At 55.9% G+C, this 18,687-nt stretch overlaps 1 protein-coding gene across 3 annotated transcripts in view; it reads left to right on the forward strand.

Annotated features, from left to right (window-relative positions):
* The window catches only part of ZNF469 (zinc finger protein 469), a 191,727-nt gene that overhangs the window by 158,934 nt on the left and 14,106 nt on the right, over positions 1-18,687 (forward strand). For all 3 annotated transcript variants that reach the window (XM_021408829.1, XM_021408827.1, XM_021408828.1), the window contains exons 5-6: positions 4,299-4,483; positions 15,751-15,821. The gene's annotated coding sequence lies outside the window, so the exon portion shown is untranslated. The remainder of the gene's footprint in view (positions 1-4,298; positions 4,484-15,750; positions 15,822-18,687) is intronic.

The following is an 18,687-nucleotide window of genomic DNA, read 5'->3' on the forward strand; positions in this document are numbered from 1 at the left end:
CATGGAATATGGGGGGATGCAGGGGACGGGATGCAGTGTGTGGGATGTAGGGGGGATGTAGGGGATGGAATGCAGGGGACAGGATGCAGGGGATGCAATGCAGGGGATGGGATGCCGGATGCAGGATGCAGAAGGGATGGGATACAGGAGGGATGCAGGGCATGGGATATAGGGGGGATGCAGGGGACGGGATGCAGTGTGTGGGATGTAGGGGAGCTGCAGGGGATGGGATGCAATCCTGGTGTCCACGGCATCGCTCCCATCCCGCTGAGCCGCTGCCAGCCCCTCGTGTGGCGAGCTTGCTTTCCTCCTCACCCCCTCTGCGTGCCACCCAGCCCCGCCACGTAACTCAGCTCATTTCCCCTACAGATTAACAAAGGCTCAGAGTGAAAAGCTGTGCTCGGGCTGACCTAACCCTGCACTGGAGCACTGCCGGGGGACACAAAGAGCCGCTGTTCGGCCCTCGCTGGCACCGGCCCCGCGTCTGCTCCTGACACAATGGTGTTTTCCTTGGCCGGCGCTCAGAGGCGCGCGCGGGAGCTGGTGACAGGGTGTCGGGCTCGGCAGGGTTCCCACGCGCTCCCAGCCGGGCAGCCCGGCCCCAAAGCGTGGCACGGCCGCTGTTGCAGTGCCCGGCGCTGCCGTAACGCGGGGGAGCGGTGCGGGGTCAGCTGAGTTGGCACGGGGGCTGGCAGCTGCTTGGAAATGTTAAGTACACTGCGTGTAGCTGTGAAGGGTGGCTTCTGAACTGGAAAGTTTGGACGCTGCTCGTTGAAACGCTCCCGCAGCTCCAACCTGTGCTCTGGGTGAAGAACCCTTCCTCCGCAATGCACCCCCAGCTCCGGTGCTGCAGCCTTTCCCGCAGCCTTCCCAGTGAGGCTGAGCTGTTGTTCCATATCAGGTGTTCTGGTGGCCTCTGTAATGGAAAAGCATTGCTCTGCCATTTATTGAGCCCCAGCAGAAAGGACCTGGTGCTGCTGAGCTGGTGACAATGCAGTGTGGTGGCTGCACAACATAGTGAAAGTGCTGCGCAGAGTGACAGTGTGGGGTGGTGACAGTGCAACATAATGACAGTGCAGCATGAAGACAATGCAACTTAGTGACAATGCAATGTGGTGATAGTGCAACATAGTGACAGTGCAATATAGTGCCAGTGCAACTTAGTGACCGTGCAGCACAGTGACAAGGGAAGGCTGTGACAATGCAGGGTGGTGACAGTGCAATGTAGTGACAGTACAGCATGGTGGCAGGGCATGCACAGCACCAGGCAGAGTGCATGCAGGTGTTTTCCATCTATTTGGTGCGCAGCAAGGCATGGGAGCAGCAAGAAGCAGCCACCCACAGCAGGTTTGCAGAGCTTGTCATTGCTGTTGCATTATTAAATAGAGGCTGAACCCCCTCCCTGCCAGCCCCGCACCTCTGACAATATTTTAACCATTTGGTGATGCTGCAGGAGCCTGGAGATGCCTTGGAGGTTGAAGCAATGAACCCAAGGTTGTCGGGGTGTCCACAGGGCGCAATGCTGCGGTAGCCCTAGGGACAGTTTTAATTCAGTTTAATTCAGTTTTAGTGCAAAAAAATAGGAGGATCCGGGAGCTCCATCTCCGAAGTGAGCTGAAGAGCTGAGGGCTGTGTTCAGGCAGCAGCAGCAGGGAGGGAAGCACCTGGTGGCAGAGCCAAAGCTGCAGGCTGGGGAATTCAAGTGGGAAAGCTTTAGGAGTGGCGATAATTGGTGCTGGAAGAGATTACGGAAGCCACGGTCAGCTCTCTGGATGCTGGTGTAGAATCTCTGCTCCATCCAACCACAGCTGTCAGGGTGAGGCCAGAATCCCTCGGTGCGATGCTCCTGGGAGCCGGTGGCTGGCTGATGGTGGGCAGCGGTGGTAGTCTGAATGCATCGCATCCTTCTCATCCCACAGCACTTCCCCAGCCCCAGCCACCTCCGCTGCCAGCTGCCCACCTCCACCACCGAGCTGAAATGCTCCCGGGCTGGGATGGCAGCAGGGTGGATGCTCCGTGAAATCTCTTCTTGCAAGAGGGAGAAATCCAGACAAACGGAATGGGAAAGTTGGCTGGGGAGGGTTTCACAATGCTGAGTTCACTGAGGTCCTGGGAACGTGTGCAGGGCTGGGGCTGTCACTGAGAATCAGCTGTGGAACAGGGGCTGATGGAACAGGGGCTGATGGAACAGGGGCTGGCAGCCCAGGGGGTGCTTTGCCCATGGGGATCCCACCACCACCACCGTGTCCATGAGCAGCATTCCCACGTGGCTCCGCACGAGCAGCCCCGCGCACGGCACAACCCGCACCCACTGTGCAAAATGCAGCGAGCGCTTAGTTAGAAACTAACAACACCAAGAGGCTTCCCGGGTAATGACTCCTCATCCCGGTTATCATCGCTCTTGAGGCCAAGGGAAAGGGGGAACGCTGCAGGAGGGGCCGCCCGTGGGCATTTTTCAGGCTCGGTGTCACAGCTCCCGGGGCACAATCGTGGGTTTGTGTGCCGGGGCCGAACAGTAGCCCCGCTGGAAAGGAAAGGTTTCGTGCCCTCTCTCGATTCCTGAGTAAACCTCTCGTCCCCCTGTCAGCTTTGATTTGTAATCGTACTCGTGGCATCTGGTTTTCATATGAAGCGTGGAATACAGGGGATGCTGTCTGCTCGCTTCTGCCCAGAGCTATTCATCTGGGGCCGGCGAGCAGAAAAAAAAAAAAACCCGGCCTGCTCCTGAAAGGCACTAATCATCACTGAGGCCACAGCGGAGAATGGAGCCGCTGTCCCCGTGCGCTGGGGCAGGAGGAGGAGGAGGAGGAGGAGGAGGGGAAGAGCCATCATCTGCCTGCAGGAGTGGGACCACTGAATGGGATGGAGACAGGGATGGGCTTGCAGGAGGAGCTCGCGAATGGCAGGTGCGCGTGGCACATTCGATGATTTGTCTCCAGCGTGCTCAGCAGCAGAGTCTGGCACTGGGTGCTCTGCACGTGGTCGCCAGTGCAAGGGGCTCTTGCAAAGCTTGCCCATGCAGGACAAGGCTCAGGCGGTTTGCACGCTCTCGCAGCGCCAAAAATCGGTGTGATTTTGCTGGTGGGTGACTGGGGTTTGTTTCGATGTGTCGTGATCAAAGTCTGCTTTGTGGATTGGATGGATTGCTGCAGATGAGGAGCATCCAGAGATCCGCTGCTGCCCCTCCCCTCCAATAGGAAGCCACCTCCATGCCCCATAAAGCTCTTGGGGCAGCACAGTTTGGCATCACCTGTAGCTCTAACTACAGATGATGCTCCAGCTTTCCTACACCAGCTAATTTTCAGTAGTGAGGAATGCTCCAGAGGAAGCAATTTTATTTTTCCCCTTCCCGTGCCGAACTTCCTAGGACGCAGCCTTTGATCCAGACTCCTGATGTTATCGAGGAGGAAGCTGCTGCTCTTTGAAGTGAGCTTCACGTTGTGCTTTAAACTTCTGGGGGCTGGAAGCCTCCAGCACCAGGGACATCTTTTGTACAGATCCACTGGGTCTGAGGGCTGGGAGCACACGTGGTGCAGATCTCCCTAATAGCGTGCAAAACCTCTGGGAGGTTTTTTGCTTTCGAGGAGCCCAGCAGATTGGGGCAGTGCTGCTGGTGGTGGCTGTGCCAGGGTGGTGGAATTGGGTCATGTCCTGAGTCCTGCATGCAGGGTTATGCTTGTCTGGGTCATTGGAAAACTTTGCGCTTTGCATCTCTGGTGCTGCCTGAATTCACCCCCAAAATGCCCACCTTGATGCCACGGATCAGGCTGAGAGCAGGAAATAGGCAGGGAGTGGGAGCGATCCCATCCTGGCTCTGGGGGATTCAATGCACCTGGGGAGGGTCAGGGTGGACCTGGGCGGCAGAGATTGGTTCGTTAAGGAGTGCTGAGCACAGCAAAGGGCACGGTGCTAACGAGCAGCACGTGGAGCTGTGTCAAGCATGACTCTTGCCATGCGTTAAGCTGCACTCGGAGTGTGATAGTGCTTTCAGAATGACTGCCTCTGCCAGCTCAGGGCATACAGTGTTGCGTGTCCCCATGCAACCTCAGCACAGCTGCAGGGGTGCAGCAGGGGGAGCAGTGGAGGAGGATGCGGGCAGGTGGCTCCACCAAAAACCCTTACACTTGCTTCCTGCAGCAGCTTCTGCACTGAAGCTTCTCCCAAATAACTCCTTGGGGCTTTGTAGCATGACAGCTCGGCGATGGTAGAACATTGTCACTGTGGTGTTGGATGGAGCCCGCCTCCAGCATCCCCCGGGCAAACGTTCTCCTGACCCTGAGTACTGCCTTCTCCCACAGACCCAGCACAAGGGCTGCCTGCTGAGCACCACGGGACGAGCACAGCTGCCACCACGAGCAAAGGATTCACCCCGGGGGCATCGGGAATGGCCTCTCCACTGCCCAGGAGCCGCCGCCGTGCAGAGCTGCACGCAGCCGGAGTGTGCGGGGAGCCCATGTAGGACGGAGCCGTCTGCGGGTGCCAGGTGGGTGATGGCGACACGGCCACTGCCTGTGGGCAGGAGATGCAAAGTGGGTGGCAGAGCACATCCCTGGGCTTGAGGAGTGCAACGTGGGGGTGAGCTGTGTGCTCCAGCTCGTGCGTGCGGCCGGTGCGGTACCGCCCGTCTGTCCGTCCATCCCAGTCCTCCCAGATGGATCGTAGACCCTTAATGCCCTAAGGTGGAAAATAGGCCCTTAATGCCCTTGGAAATTTCCTCACTTTCCTCCACGCCGTCTTCCCTTCCGCAAACTTTTAAGCTTATCCAAAAAACTGCCGTCTTCTGCTCCTATCACAGCGCAGGGAAGCTGCAGCTTTGCCAGGAGTGCGGGATCTCCGTTGAGCTATAAGTGGAAGCAAATGGTTTAAAAGGAAATTAAGTTTACAGCTCTACTAAAAAAAAAAAAAGGCATTTTATTGCTTCACCTGTCATCCCGTCGAGGCAGGAAAGGAAAGGAATGCTTTGCATTTATCTCTTGTCTCGGAGAATGGAGGCAAAGAGGAGGAAACCCACCAATAGTGGCAAAGCGAATGGTGCTGCTGGGAGGTGGTGATGCTCTTCCTGGGGTTGAGGGATCACTGACGACCCATGGGGTGCAGCTGAATGTGTCATTCCCATTGCAACCCTGCTGGTGGCCCCAGCACAGCACAAGGGACGCTCTTGCACGGAGCTGGTGCGTGTCGTCGAAGGAGCTGTGCCTCTTCCAGCGCCGCCGGAGCTACAAAGCAAATGCATGGAGCATTTTGGCGGAGGAGGAGCCCTACCCCGGCCCCAGCCCTCCCAGCTGTGTCAATAGAGGAAGAAGAAACAAAAGTGCTCTTTCTTCGCCCGTTGTTTTTGCAGAGGGGGACACGCTGGTGGCCGTCGTTGCGCGGTGACACTCGCTGCACGGGGCGGGCGAGTTGGAGGCTGTGCTCGGCCTTTGGGAAGCAGCCACCAGCAGGGTGCTAGGAGGGAGCTCCCAGAAATCTGCCGGGATGGATATATTGATGTTTCCTTTCGCCCACGGCTCTGTGTGACAGGGAGCAGGTCACCGAAGGACGGGCTCTCTCCATTTCTCCATGGCTCAGGCCTTTGCGCCCAGCAGCATGCTGGGATTTGCTGGGCCATCTCATGCCCGGCTGCAGCAGCTCCCTCAGTGCATTGCAGGACCCAGCCAGCCCTGCACGTCTGCACGCCCAATGATGTTTGAATGGACTTCAAGTTTGCACACAAACCCCTCCAGAAAAGACTCAAATGGGAGATGATGCCTGACCAACCCAGCGGCCTTCTGTGATGGTGTAACTGCATTAGCAGACAAGAGGAGAGCTGCTAGTGTCACCTACCTGGATGTCAGGGAGGCCTTTGCCACCCATAACAACTTTCTCTCCAAACAGGAAGGATGTGGATTTGATGGGTGGAACTGTTTGGTGAATGAGTTGCAAGGTGGTACCCAGAGAGTGGTGCTCAGTGGCTCAGTGTCCGGATGGAGATTGGTGGCAGCAGTGTCCCTCAGGGGCAGTACTGGGACCAGTGCTCTTTAATGCCTTGCACCCTCAGCAAGTTTGAGAGAGGCCTTCATGTCCCTAAAGCGGGGCTGTAAAAGGGAAGGGGAAGGACTCTTCAGCAAGGCCTGTTGGGACAGGACAAGGGGAAACGGTGTCACACTAAAAGAGGGGACATCCGGATGGAGTATAAGGAATGGTGCTTTAAGGATGGCGCTTGCAGCCCCGAAGCCAAGCTGGCCATGCATGCCATCACTTTGCACGGAGCCCAACCTGACGTGGAGAGGATGAGTCACGCAGCGAGGAGATAAAGCGGAGCAGCTCTGATCCACGCCTCTCCTTGAAAAGCAGCAGATGGATGCGCAGCGTTCGCGGGGGCACGGCGATAGGGATCGGCAGCTCATCCTCTGTCATCCCCACTGCCGCCGCCCGTTCCCACGCATATATCCATTTTAATCTCGAGGATGACAGGGAGAAATCATTCCTCCTCGGGCAGGAGGAGGGGAGCCCCGGGGAGAGGGGAGCGACGTTAATTGCTCGAAGGAAGCACCTTCCATCAGCAGCTGGCTTTGCAGTTGGGTTTGGCTGCGTGTTGGCAGCCGGGGCCACGCAGAGGAAGACAACACGCAATTAAACATCCTCCTCGCTGCAGCGCTACACGCGGCTCTTCCGCTGCTTTCTAAGTTTGGTGGCATAATTACAGCGGCGGGACAGAGGCAGCATCTGCGCTCCGGCCGCGCCAAGCCCGGCCTTCCAGGGATTTTTGGATCCCATCACCTGAAGGCTGGGCTGGGAGCTGGCAGCCCATAAAAGGGCCGGGCAGCCCCGGCTCTCCCCGCTTTGGCCACTGTGATGAAGCGCGGGCAGAGCCCTCCGTGTCCACCTGCAGCCCCCGCTGTGGCTCTGGGTGTTTCAGGGCCGGGCAGAGCGTTTTGCTGCCTTTGTAGTAATGTGTTTGTGAGAAACGGATTTATAAAAACAAGCGAGCAACCGCAAAGCACAAGTCCTGCTCCAGTCAGACACTGTAAGTCCCAGTTTAGAAACCCACGGGGAGGACGATTAAAGGGCAGCCAGCGGATGGAGGCTGGGTGTCAGGACGTGGGGACGAGGGAGTTGTCCTCGTGCTGTGTCCCTGCCTCCTCTCCTCGTCTCACTTTGGGGGATCCCAGCCCCACGAGCCCGTTTCCCTCCTGCCAGTCCCCACTTTGTTATTGTAGGGTTGCTCGTGCGGGCAGTTTGTGGTTGTGGTGGTGGTGGTGCGGGCGCACGCCTTGTCCCACACTGCAGTGTCCCTGTGCACGCAAGGATGTCCTGGTGCCGCGCACCCAAATCTCAGCCTGCCCAGGGATGGACAGCACTGCAAGGAGCGTCCCACATCCGCTTCTATTTAAGGGACAAACCAGAACTGACCGTCACCGTTTTCCCTTTGGTGGCACCTCTGCGTCATTTGCATGAGCCAGCCCCAGCTCCTTGCACACACATCCTTCTGGGGGAGGCTGAGCTGACAGCACAGCTCTGCTCATGGTGCTCCCACCCTGGGGACACCCGGACCCACGAAAAAGCCCCTTTGGGGTGCAGGGAGTGGCAGATAGCACTGCCGGGGAGTGCTACCCCCCAGGGGCAATGGACAGCAGGGCACAGGCAGACACACGGACACACGGATGGACACACAGATGGGCACAGAGTTGGATGCACGGATGGACACACAGATGGACACGTGGATGCACAGGCAGACACATAGACGTGCAGACAGATGTGCAGATGAACACACAGATGGATGTGCAGATGGGTGCTCAGATGGACACATGGATGCACAGACGGACAGGTGGATGCACAGGCAGACACACAGACGTGCAGACAGACATGCAGATGGACACACAGATGGTTGCACAGATGGACACGCGGATACATAGATGGACACATGAATGCACAGGCAGACACACAGACATGCAGACAGATGCGCAGACGAACACACGGATACACAGATGGACACACAGATGAGTATGAATAGGGATGCACAGATAGACAGACAGACGCACAGGTGGATACACGGACACACAGATGCACAGATGGATGCACAGACTGGCACGCAGTCAGACACACAGATGCACAGACGGACACACAGATGGATGTACGGGTGGATGCACAGATGGACACACAGATGCACAGATGGATGCACACATGCACAGATGGATGCACAGATGGACACGTGGATGCACAGAAGGACAGATGGATGCACAGGCTGACACACAGACGTGCAGACAGATGTGCAGACGAACACACAGATGGACACAGATGAGCATGCATATGGATGCATGGACAAACACACAGACAGATGCACAGGTGGATGCACAGATGGGCACACAGATGCACAGAGGGATGCACAGGCGCACAGATGGACACACAGACGGATGCACAGACGGATGCACAGACGCACAGATGGATACACACATGCACAGAGGGATGCACAGATGCACAGACAGGCACACAGACAGACGCACAGATGCACGAACAGATGCACAGATGCACAAACAGACACACAGATGGATGCACACATGCACAGATGGATGCACAGATGGACACGCAGACGGATGCACAGACGGACACACAGACGCACAGACGGGCACACAGGCAGATATTTAATTCTTTTCCTTTTTTTCTTTGGACCTGGGGTTTTTAGGGGGGGGAGTTGACGAACCCCACGATAAATGCCGCTCTGTGTGAGGAGGGCGCTGAACACGGGCTGTGTTCAAGTGGGAACACACCCGGGGTGCTGAGCCTTTCCCATCACACAGGTGGGTCTGTGTGGGTTCGTGCAGGCAGGAAGGGTGAAGGTAAAGCAATCCCTGTCCCACGGCACGGGGCCCCTCTCCAGCATCCCTCTCCCTAAACCCAATAGCCGTGAAGTCTGAGTTGCAAAAATGGAGCGGGCCGTGGGTGCGTGCAGGGATGCGCTCCCCGCGTGGTTTTCATCGATTCCCCCTCGCTGTTGACTTGGAGGGCGGATGAAGCCTCCAGGTGAAGGAGAAAGCACAGCTGGGGTGTGAGTTCAGCATACAACTATGCGGGTTTGGTAATCCCCCGTTCACACCACGGCGGTGGAACGGCGCAGGGAAATGAATGGTTTCCGGCGGTATCGCTTTCGGTGTCGTCTGGGATGGTTCGTGCCGGGGAAGGAAGGGGATGAGCACAACCCCAGGAACAGCCCCTGCCCCTTGGGGGAGCAGGACAGCCCCAGGGAGGGGCTTCACCCGTCAGTCCGAAGCGAGACGTTTATTTTTGATTGTTATCGTTTGTGTTTTTGAAGGATGAAAAATTGTCGCCGCTCGGAGGAATTCCGTTTTCCAGCCAGGGTATAAAAATACACATTTTTTCCTCTAGGCAGGCTCCCAGAGGGTTGGGTCTTGGTGTTCTTTTTCGGTAATCCTTCTGCGGTTCAGATGAGAAAAGCGCTGGGACGCACTGGAAATCCTGGAGCCCTTTCCTTAATGCCACAAAATGCCCCATTTCCCCCAGATTCCCCCAGTTCTCCCCACTGCAAGGATGCTCAGCACCATCCCCACCTGCATCCCAGCCCCTCTGCAGGCAGTGCGTGCGTTAGCAGGGTCGATGTGGGCCACCGTGCTTAGGTTCCAGCCTCATTTTGGGACAATTTCTGTGCTTTTCAGCCACCCTTTGCTCGCAGCATCACCTCACCATGCAATCCAGCCCCGGGGATGGCTGCAGCTGTGCTTTCCCTGCAGGAAGGGCAGCAGCATCCTCTCCTTGGATCACCCTTCCTGTGTCGGCGTGCTTTGTGTATCCTCCTGCTCATCCTCAAAACGATGCCCCGAAGTAGACAGGAAATCCCCCGTCCTCATTTTGCATCTTGCAAGCACATGTGGAGGAGGGATGCGCGATGCTGCTGCACCCGACTCCTTCTTCACCTCCAGCAAAACGCAGATATTTGAGCGATGCCTTTCTTCAGCCCTCTGCAATACCCCGTGCTCATTTTGTGTGTGTGGGTGTGTGTGCATGTGCAGATTTTGTGCTCTGCAGCCATAAATGAGCCTGATCCCAGCTTTGGGCAGTTTTGGTGCAGTTTCATTTCACTGCTGATGCAGAGATAGCATCAGGTCCACAGCCATGAGCTGTGAGCATCCATCCCTTGGTCTCCACACCTGCGAAAAGGGAGAGAAACCCCATGAAGCACCTTTGCAGAGCACATCTGCCCCATCCCTGCAGGCATCCCATGCATAGGGCTCCGATGCCAGCCCCCAAAGCTTGGGGCAGGATCTTGCCATCACATCCCAGCACATTCTGCATGCAACTGCTCCCATCACCCGCACCAAGCGGCCGGTTGAGGCGTGCCATGAATGTGCCTCTGTTCTTCAGCCTTTTTTACAGCTCTGCGTGGATTTTCAGGGCCTCACGCCTTTTTGCTCCTTGGGAGAACAGAGGGCAGCTCTCAGCATCGGCGGCTGCTGCAACTCAATGAGGACTTTGGGGGTGCTGCCCCAAAATGCAGCGCTTACATTGCACCAATGCTCCAGGGCAGGCTGGAAGCTCAGCACAGCAAAGGTCACATCATGCCACAGTGCACTGTGAGCCCAGCAGAGACCTGGCAGCTCATGGCATGCGGCATTGGCACTCTCATCTCTGTGCCAAGCTGCAAAACTTACCATTGGCACATATAATCTACCCAAGTTCTTAGTCCAGGCTCCATCCTTCAGTGCTTGTTTTGCTGCCTTCTGCAAAGCCCCAAATGCAAGAGGGAAGGAAATCCTCCAGGGGGTGAAGGAAATCCTGCCTGAATGCCATGTAACGTGCTGGAGGGGGCGGCAAGCTGCTCTTGGAACAACAGTTCAGAGGAATCCAAAATGGATTTCCTCCATCAGCAGGGATGGAATTGCCATGGGGATGAATGGGGATGGGGATGGAGATGGCTTTTGTCTTGGTGGCCGCATGCAGCTGCAGGTCCAGTGCTTTGTGAGCATGGGTATGATGAGATGCGTGCCTGGGTTTGGCCCCAGCCCTTGCATTTAGCTCAGCATCCCAGAGCTCTCTCTGTACAGAGACAGTGTGGGGTTAAAGCCAGCCTCGCAGTGGATGATGTCTGGGGCTCTGTTCCGGCTGCAGGGTGTTTTCCAGCACCACTCCCCCTGTGCCCAGGGTGTAACTGGATCCGTCCCCCACCAAGCAAGCATTTGTGTTCAGAGCATTTTCGGAATGTTTTGCATTTGGGAGACACACGAGGAATGTGTGCTGGGGAGTGCGCGCAGCGTGTGAGCCCCGCGCATGCTGCAGCATTCGGCCCCTTCTCCAGGGCTATTCCCTGCAGCAAAAAGTCATTTGGGAGGTGAAACTTATCTCCATGGGGAATGAGTGCTGCTTTGGAACTACCATCTCCACAGCCACCAGCATCAGTATCCCATAGAGCATCTCCTGGAGAGGTTGGTGCGTGGAAATGGCACCGAAATGGCACTGAAATGGCACCAAAATGGCACTGAAATGCACCAAAATCACATTGAAATACACTGAAATTGCATCGAAACAGCACCGAAATGACACTGAAATTGCACCAAAGTGGCACCAAAATTGCACTGAAGTGCACTGTAGTGGCATTGAAATACACTGAAATGGCACTGAAATTGCACCAAAATGGCACCAAAATAGCGCTGAAATTGCATTGAAATGGCGCTCAAATAGCTCCAAAACGCACTGAAATTGCCCCGAAATTGCACCAAAATGCTCCAAAATGGCACTGAAATAGCACCGAAATGGCACTAAAATAGCACCGAAATGCACAGAAATTGCGCTGAAACGACGCCGAAACGACAGCGAAATGCACCAGAACCACGCAGAGGTGCTGGCCCCGGCTCTGGACGCCTCTGCTTTCCGCGCATCCCTCCGCTCCCCCCCCCGCATCCCTGCGCTTCCCTCTGCCTCCCTCTGCGGGTCCGGCCGCGCACTGCAGCGCGCCTGCGGGTCCCGCACCCATCACCGCGGCAAAGGGGCGGCCGCGTCCCGCCGCAGCCACCGTTATCTCCCGCTCTCGGCTATTATACTTCATCAGGAAGGGGATAGTTAAAAAAAAAATTAAAAAATAATTAATAAAAAAGCCCACTTTTCTTTTATAGAGAGCAAATTTTAATCACTTTTAATTGAAAAAAAAAAAAAAAAAGGCTGATAATATTCGGAACCAAATTTCTGGGAGAGAATAATTAACAGTGCAATAAATCCCCAAAGGAAATGCTCATTAATCTTGTCTTTCAGAAGCAAATTTCAGAGGAGAGAGCTTATTTAAAACATTGCTAATAATGATAGGAAAAGTCGACAGCTTAAAAGCCCCCAAATCTGGCAGGAGTCTCCTCCTATCAGATCCCAAAGTAACGAGGTCGGGTTGGATGCAGTGGTCCCAATTTGCTGAAGGGGACTTGATCAGGGTGGCCACTGCCACTCTGTGCCACCCAGTGCCACCCAATATCAACCAATGTCACCCAGTGCCACCTGAGGTCACTCAGTGCCACCCAATGTCACCCAATATCAACCGACGTCACCCAGTGCCACCCGAGGTCACTCAGTGCCACCCAATGTCACCCAACGTCCTGCCCAAGCCGTCAGCATCCACATGGGAAGGATCAGACCTGCTCACACCCACGGGGTGAGCCAAGCACCTTGTTCAGGGAACGTGTGCATGGGTGAAAAACGGACCCGTATGGGCACAGAAAGGGACCTTGGTGGCACCGCAGAGGAAGCAGGGCATGGTGGGTGCTCATGCAGGGGACGCGGGGTGACACGGTGACACCCGGCGCAGACGTGCCGCAGAGCGAAGGGGATGGAAGGGATGCCAAAAGGACAAGGAGATAACTGAGGCTTGGGTGAAAATAACGGCGATGTTCTCATCTGCTCTCGGGTTTCCTGTCCCTGTTTGACCAGGAGCGGAGGGGAAGGCAGCTTGGAGCAGACCCAGGCTCTGCTGGGAGGAAGGAAACATGATATTGCGCTGGGAATGGTGTCATTGCCTTTTTTCCTTTTTTTTCTTTCTTTTTTCCTTTTTTTTTTTTTTTTTTTTTTTTTTCCCTTTTCAGTCACAACAGCCGGAGCAGGGCCCTATGTCAGGGAAGTGGGGGGGTCTGGGGGCATCCAGGGGCTGCAAACCCACACCTGGTCCCCATCAGCACCTCTGCAGGTGCATCCCTCACCTACTTCCTTGAGCATCCGTGCACGTGTCGTTATTTGCACAGGGGTGTAAATTTTTGTAAATGAAAAATAAGGGGGAAGGAAAGGAGAGGGAAGGGAAAGAAGAGGGAAAGGAGAGGGAAGGAGAGGGAAAGGAGGGGGAAGGGAAAGGAGAGGGAAAGGCAAGGCAAGGCAAGGCAAGAGGATAAATCCTCCCCGTCCCCTTCTGACTTATGCAAGCTCACTGCGTGATGGTGAACTTACCCAGGTCATGCAGACCTGGGGAGATGCTGAGATACCCAATACCTCTCCAAGGCCCCGGTGAACAGAGCACTTAATCCTTGTGCTTTATTTCATTGCTATGCCTTGAAATACTTCACAATACACTCCCCTCTGAGCGGGTGCCTGGTCCCATTCAGCCAAATACGAGGGATTTAAGCAGCAGTGCTCCCCTGCAGCATGCATTCAGTGGGGCACTGACCGGCTTCTGTCCTCATCTTCCTTCTTCACTCAAAACAGCATTTGTGTGCATTAAATATTTTTAAATATTTCTTTTTTCCTGGGCTCCTCGGTCCCCGCCTGCTCCTTGTCGCTCTGCCCCGCGCTGCCCCGCGCCTTTTATCTGCGTCCCGTTAAATGATCTCAAATATGTGATATGATAAAGACAAACAAACACCCGTTCAATTTAGCTCTCCCTAATGCCAGACTCTACTTTTACCAAAGTAATTAAGATTAATGCAGTTGATAATTTGGGAAGCATTCTTAAATGTACCCTTCTGGCAGCATCTAACGTGTAATTTTACCTTGGAAGATTTATCGGAGCACTTAGGTAACAGATAGCTCCTCAGCAAACAGGAGCATTTAGAAGGAAAATGAAAGATTAATATTTCTGAAATAAATGTCAAAATAAGTCATTCTTCCTGACAGCCCCACAAAGATGCTGCTGTCAGCCCCGGCTCCGCTCCTGATCCCCGGAGGAGATTAAACTCGCACAGCCCTGGGGGCTCGGGATTGGGGTGAGAGAGGTGCTCAGGTGCTTCATCAAAGGGATTTTTTAGGAAATGGGGCACTTGAAGGGCTCTGTTTGCCCATACCAGAGCCAAGCCGTGTGTTTTCCATGCCATCCCATTGCCTTTGGGAAAGAGCCTTGGGATGGGGTCAATGCGAGCACCTGCAGCGGTGCGCACCAGGCACTGAGATCTATGGGATTTGTTTTGCTGGGTGTCCTCGATCTGCTCGGCTCTTCTTACACTGATTGACAGCAGGCAGGGGTGACCTCTAGCCACTTCCCGTGGCTTCTCCTCTTTCCACCACCCAGGATGCCCCCGAGGTGCCCTGTGGGCATTTCCCAGCCCTGCCAGCACCTCCGGATCGGGCAGCGCGGATATTTGGGAGGAACGTGGACACAGTGCCCAGATACTGGCACGCAGCACCCCGAGGGGTACCCAGGGAGCAGCTCAGGATGTGCCTGCTGCTTGTTTGGAACCAGCTTGCATTAGAAGCCGGGGAAGGATTTGGACTCTCTGCAAAATCTGGATCCAGACCGAAAGCTGGACGCTCACCAGCTTGGAAACCCAAAGCCGTTCAGATCCAGAAAATCAGTTTTGGACCATTGTGAGCAAGAAGCAAACTTTCTGAATAGCCTTCCAACTCGTCCTCTGGCCAGCAACATCTGCTGGAAGCGGCCGCTCGCGGTGCTCCTCACCCAGACAGAGCCAGACCAAACCACCCGTGTGTGTGCACACACCAGCGGGGCTTCCATCCCATGGCTTCTCCCCAAGGGATGCCCCGGCCTTCCTCAGGGCAAGTCTGTTTCCATCACCAAACCTTCTCCTTCAGTCCCCAGTCCTGGTCCCCAGCCCCAGCCTCCCTCCTTGGGGCTGAAGGACCCATCGTGTTCCTCTTGATGTGCCATGCATGGGCAGGAGCTGGCCCCCATTCTGCTTTTCTCTTTATTTTGTGGGTTAACGTCAGAGGGATGAGCTGTTTCGGGATCTGACCAAGAATCACACATACTCCTGGGGAGCAGCAAGCATTGCTTGGCACTGTGCTGCAGAGATCCTGAGCTCTGGGCTGAGCCAGGAGCTGTCAGGGAGATAACAACGCGCCCTGAAAACCCCCTGAGCTTCACAGAAGTGCTCTTTTCCCTCCATTCCCAAGTGGGAATGCAGGAGGGGACCCCGGCAGGCTGGGATGCAGGGGATGGGGATGGAGATGGGATGCAGGGGATGGGTAGGATGCAGGGGATGGGGATGGGATGCAGGGGATGGGTAGGATGCAGGGGATGGGGATGGGATGCAGGGGATGGGGATGAGATGCAGGGGATGGGGATGGGATGCAGGGGATGGATGGGATGCAGGGGATAGGGACGGGGTGCAGGGGATGGAGTGGGATTCCGAACAGGGGATACAGCCCCCATCTCCATCCCTGCCTCAGTTTCCCTTCCCTGGGGGCACCCATCCCAGTGTGGCCGTGGCAGTGCATCTGGGGGCAGGAACCCCTCCTTCTCGGTGCCGCGTGCCAGAGCCCAGCCCAGGCGCTGGGAGCCACTGTGCCGCAGCCAAGCCAAACACGGATTCCTGACATAGTTCTCTCTTTCCCTTGCAGCCAAGAAATTCATATTTCATGGGAGGTGGAAGTGAGTCCCGGCAGTAGCGGCGCGGCGGAGGGGTGCCAAGGTACCGGCCAGCTGACGGCGCGCTCCGATGCTATTTTTGTGAGCCAGGCTTTGCTCCTCATCCCAGCGGGCTCAGGGCATGCCACAAACCCCCCCAGACCCCCTCAGCGGGGGGATGCCGAGGCTCAGCCCCCACCTCTCCAACCTCCCCAGCTGCTTTCCTGGCCACAAGAGACAAAAAGCTGAAACAGACCTGGCTTTGAGAAGGGGCCAGTTCACGAGAGGAAGGGATTTTTCACAGCCCCAGCCAAAGCCTCACCGTCAGAGGCAGCTGCTTGACCCGCCCGGATGGGATGGAAATCCTTTAAATGCCTCTCTCCATCCACACAGGGCAGACAGAAATCAAAGCATCTTTGGAGTTTGGTGTCAGAAACCAGCAGAGGGTTTGGGGGGAGGAAGGGGGTATTTGGGGGGCTTTTAGGGGCAGGCACAGCCCCCGTTGCTCTCAGGCATGGGATCTTTGTGTGCATCCCTAAAGGTGCAGCCCAGCTGGGATCTGTGTTTATTTTTTCCTTCCACTCCCACACCCGTCCCTGTCTGCTCAAAGCTGCAGTTGCAGAAACCACGGTGCCTCCGACCACGGTACCCACCCGGATAACAGCACCCGGCGCTGACATCCAAGTGGGACCCCCACCCCCAGGAGACCCCCACCCCGAGCACTAACCCCACACACCACCCAGCCCTATCAGGGCTTCATGACACCGGGGCACCGCGCGCACAACTCGTAAGAACAGTCCCTGCCTCGCTAATCTAGGGAGCTGATACACGCGGCAGATAGGCGAGGGGAAGCCTTATCGGGGCTGATTTTACAGATGGAGAGCTGAGTCACCACGATTAAATGTCTCACCCAAGGTCAGGAGAGGGAGACGCCGAACCCGGGGCTGCGAGGCCCCGAGAGCCGCATCCTCCGCTCCCCCGCAGGGCTGGAGATCGTCCTCCCCATCCCTGACCCCGCGCGGGGCTGGAGCTGCAGCGGGGTTCTGCACAGGGTTTTGGGCCTCTTTGTTTCAGCAGCTGTAGGGTTTTTTGGTCAGCCTGGGGTTTTTTCTTTCTTTGTTTTTGCTTTTTTTTTTTTTTTTTGCAGTGAGGATGTGGTGGCCACCTTGGTCCCCACACTGCATCCCACTGCTGGGATTCGCAGCGCTTCCCTCTAGGAGAGGAGAAGCTGCCAGGACTGGGGGTGACGCAGCGATGTGTGCAGGGACAGTCCTGCAGGGGTGCCAGGATGGATGCTCCTGTGATGGAGTGCTGCTTGCACGCCTGGGGACAGGGCTCTGTGCCACCTCTGCCGTGTGCCACGTACCTTGTGTGGCACTTCCACGCTGTGGGGACCAGGCTGGATACGTTGTCCCAGCAGAGCCAGGCAAAGGAGCAGGCTGAGAGTCACTTTCTAAAGATATAAGAGACAATGGGCCTTATTTGCATTTTATTCTGTGTTTCCCATCCAGCTATGTCTGTGCTCAATCCACAAGTCCTACAGGGAAGGATTATTGCACTAACTTAAAGCAGCCAGCCCTGCTTATGCATGTCCCATGGCCGGTGGCACCACCATCGGGGTTGGGATCCCTGAGCCCTTCTGCAGGAACGCTTTGTCCCATTCAGCCAGGGTTTTGGACAGCAAATCCTTCATTTCCAAGCACCGCCCATGGGCTGAGTTCAACCCATCCATGCCCAGGCTCTGCCAACACCGCCGCGCATCGCCGTGCCAGCGCCCGCGGCTCTCCGGCACGCTCCTGCGTGCCACCAGCTCCGCTTTCCCCACTTCGCCACCTCCAGCTCCAGCTGCCAGCGTCGTGTTTGTTTCTCCTGGCGCTCAGCACTAACACAGCAGCAGCCCCCAGCCCTTGCCATGCCAGCGCCGCAGCTTTCGGGACACACAACTGAGCCTTTCCTCCCAAAAAATAGCCCCTTTATGTGGCTGAAAGAGCGCGACTGTGATAACGGAGCTCACGCTGGCCTTGGTTATTTTATCTTGGCCAGGAGCCTTTGCAAAGTTAAACAGCAGTAAACAAGCTGTGCCGTTGCAGCACGGTGCAGCATAAGGGGGCATTGTCTGCCCGCTGGAGCCCCGCGTGCCGCTGCGCCGTGTTGGCTTTGGCCAGTGTCAGGGCCAGCGCCACAGGGGTCGGCCCCATCGGGTCGGGGCTCGTTTCACTTTGGGGAGTGAAATAATGTCCTCCTGCTTTGCTTTTCCCTTCCTGCACGGTCCCAGAAAGGGCTGCAGGGGGTTGTAGAGGTATCTCTGTCCGTTCTCATCCCATGCACGGCCATGAGGGATCTGCAATCAGCATAACACTAACGAGCTGCACCTGAGCCTTATTTGCAGCCCCAGGGTCTCCTCCCCTGCTCAGGGCTGTAATGGGGCTTTGCCCCCTGCAGCATTGTTGCTTGCAGACACCAAAGGGGCACTTTAACTAGGGAATGGGAAATAAATCCTTCCAGGCCCTAATAGGATTCTTTTTAAGAGCATCTTTAAAAAGGGATTTTGCTCTCTTTTTTTTTTTAATATAGCACATGTCTGGGGCTGAAATCTTTGTGCTACGTTTTAGAAGGCTGTGCTTGGCCTGTGCGTCACGTCTAACACCCAGAGGTCCTGTACCATAAGATCAGCTGGGAGATTCTGCACTTCTTTGTTACACTCTCATGTACTTCGCTGCGCCTAAAATTTGGAGGAGAGAAAGGTGGTGGCCAAAGGGGAGCGCTGCTGGCAGACAGCCCCATCCTCCAGCAGGGAACGGGGAAGGGCAAGAGGCAGAGGCTGGGCTCTGTGGGCTCAGGGTTGGTTTTTGGGATGCCTCTTCTCCCCACATTGCAGCGTTTGGCACAGACAGTATGCAGTGCTGCCTGGGGGAGTGATGCAAAAAGGA

Source organism: Numida meleagris, chromosome 10 (assembly GCF_002078875.1).
Source record: "Numida meleagris isolate 19003 breed g44 Domestic line chromosome 10, NumMel1.0, whole genome shotgun sequence".
Classification (NCBI taxonomy): domain Eukaryota; kingdom Metazoa; phylum Chordata; class Aves; order Galliformes; family Numididae; genus Numida; species Numida meleagris.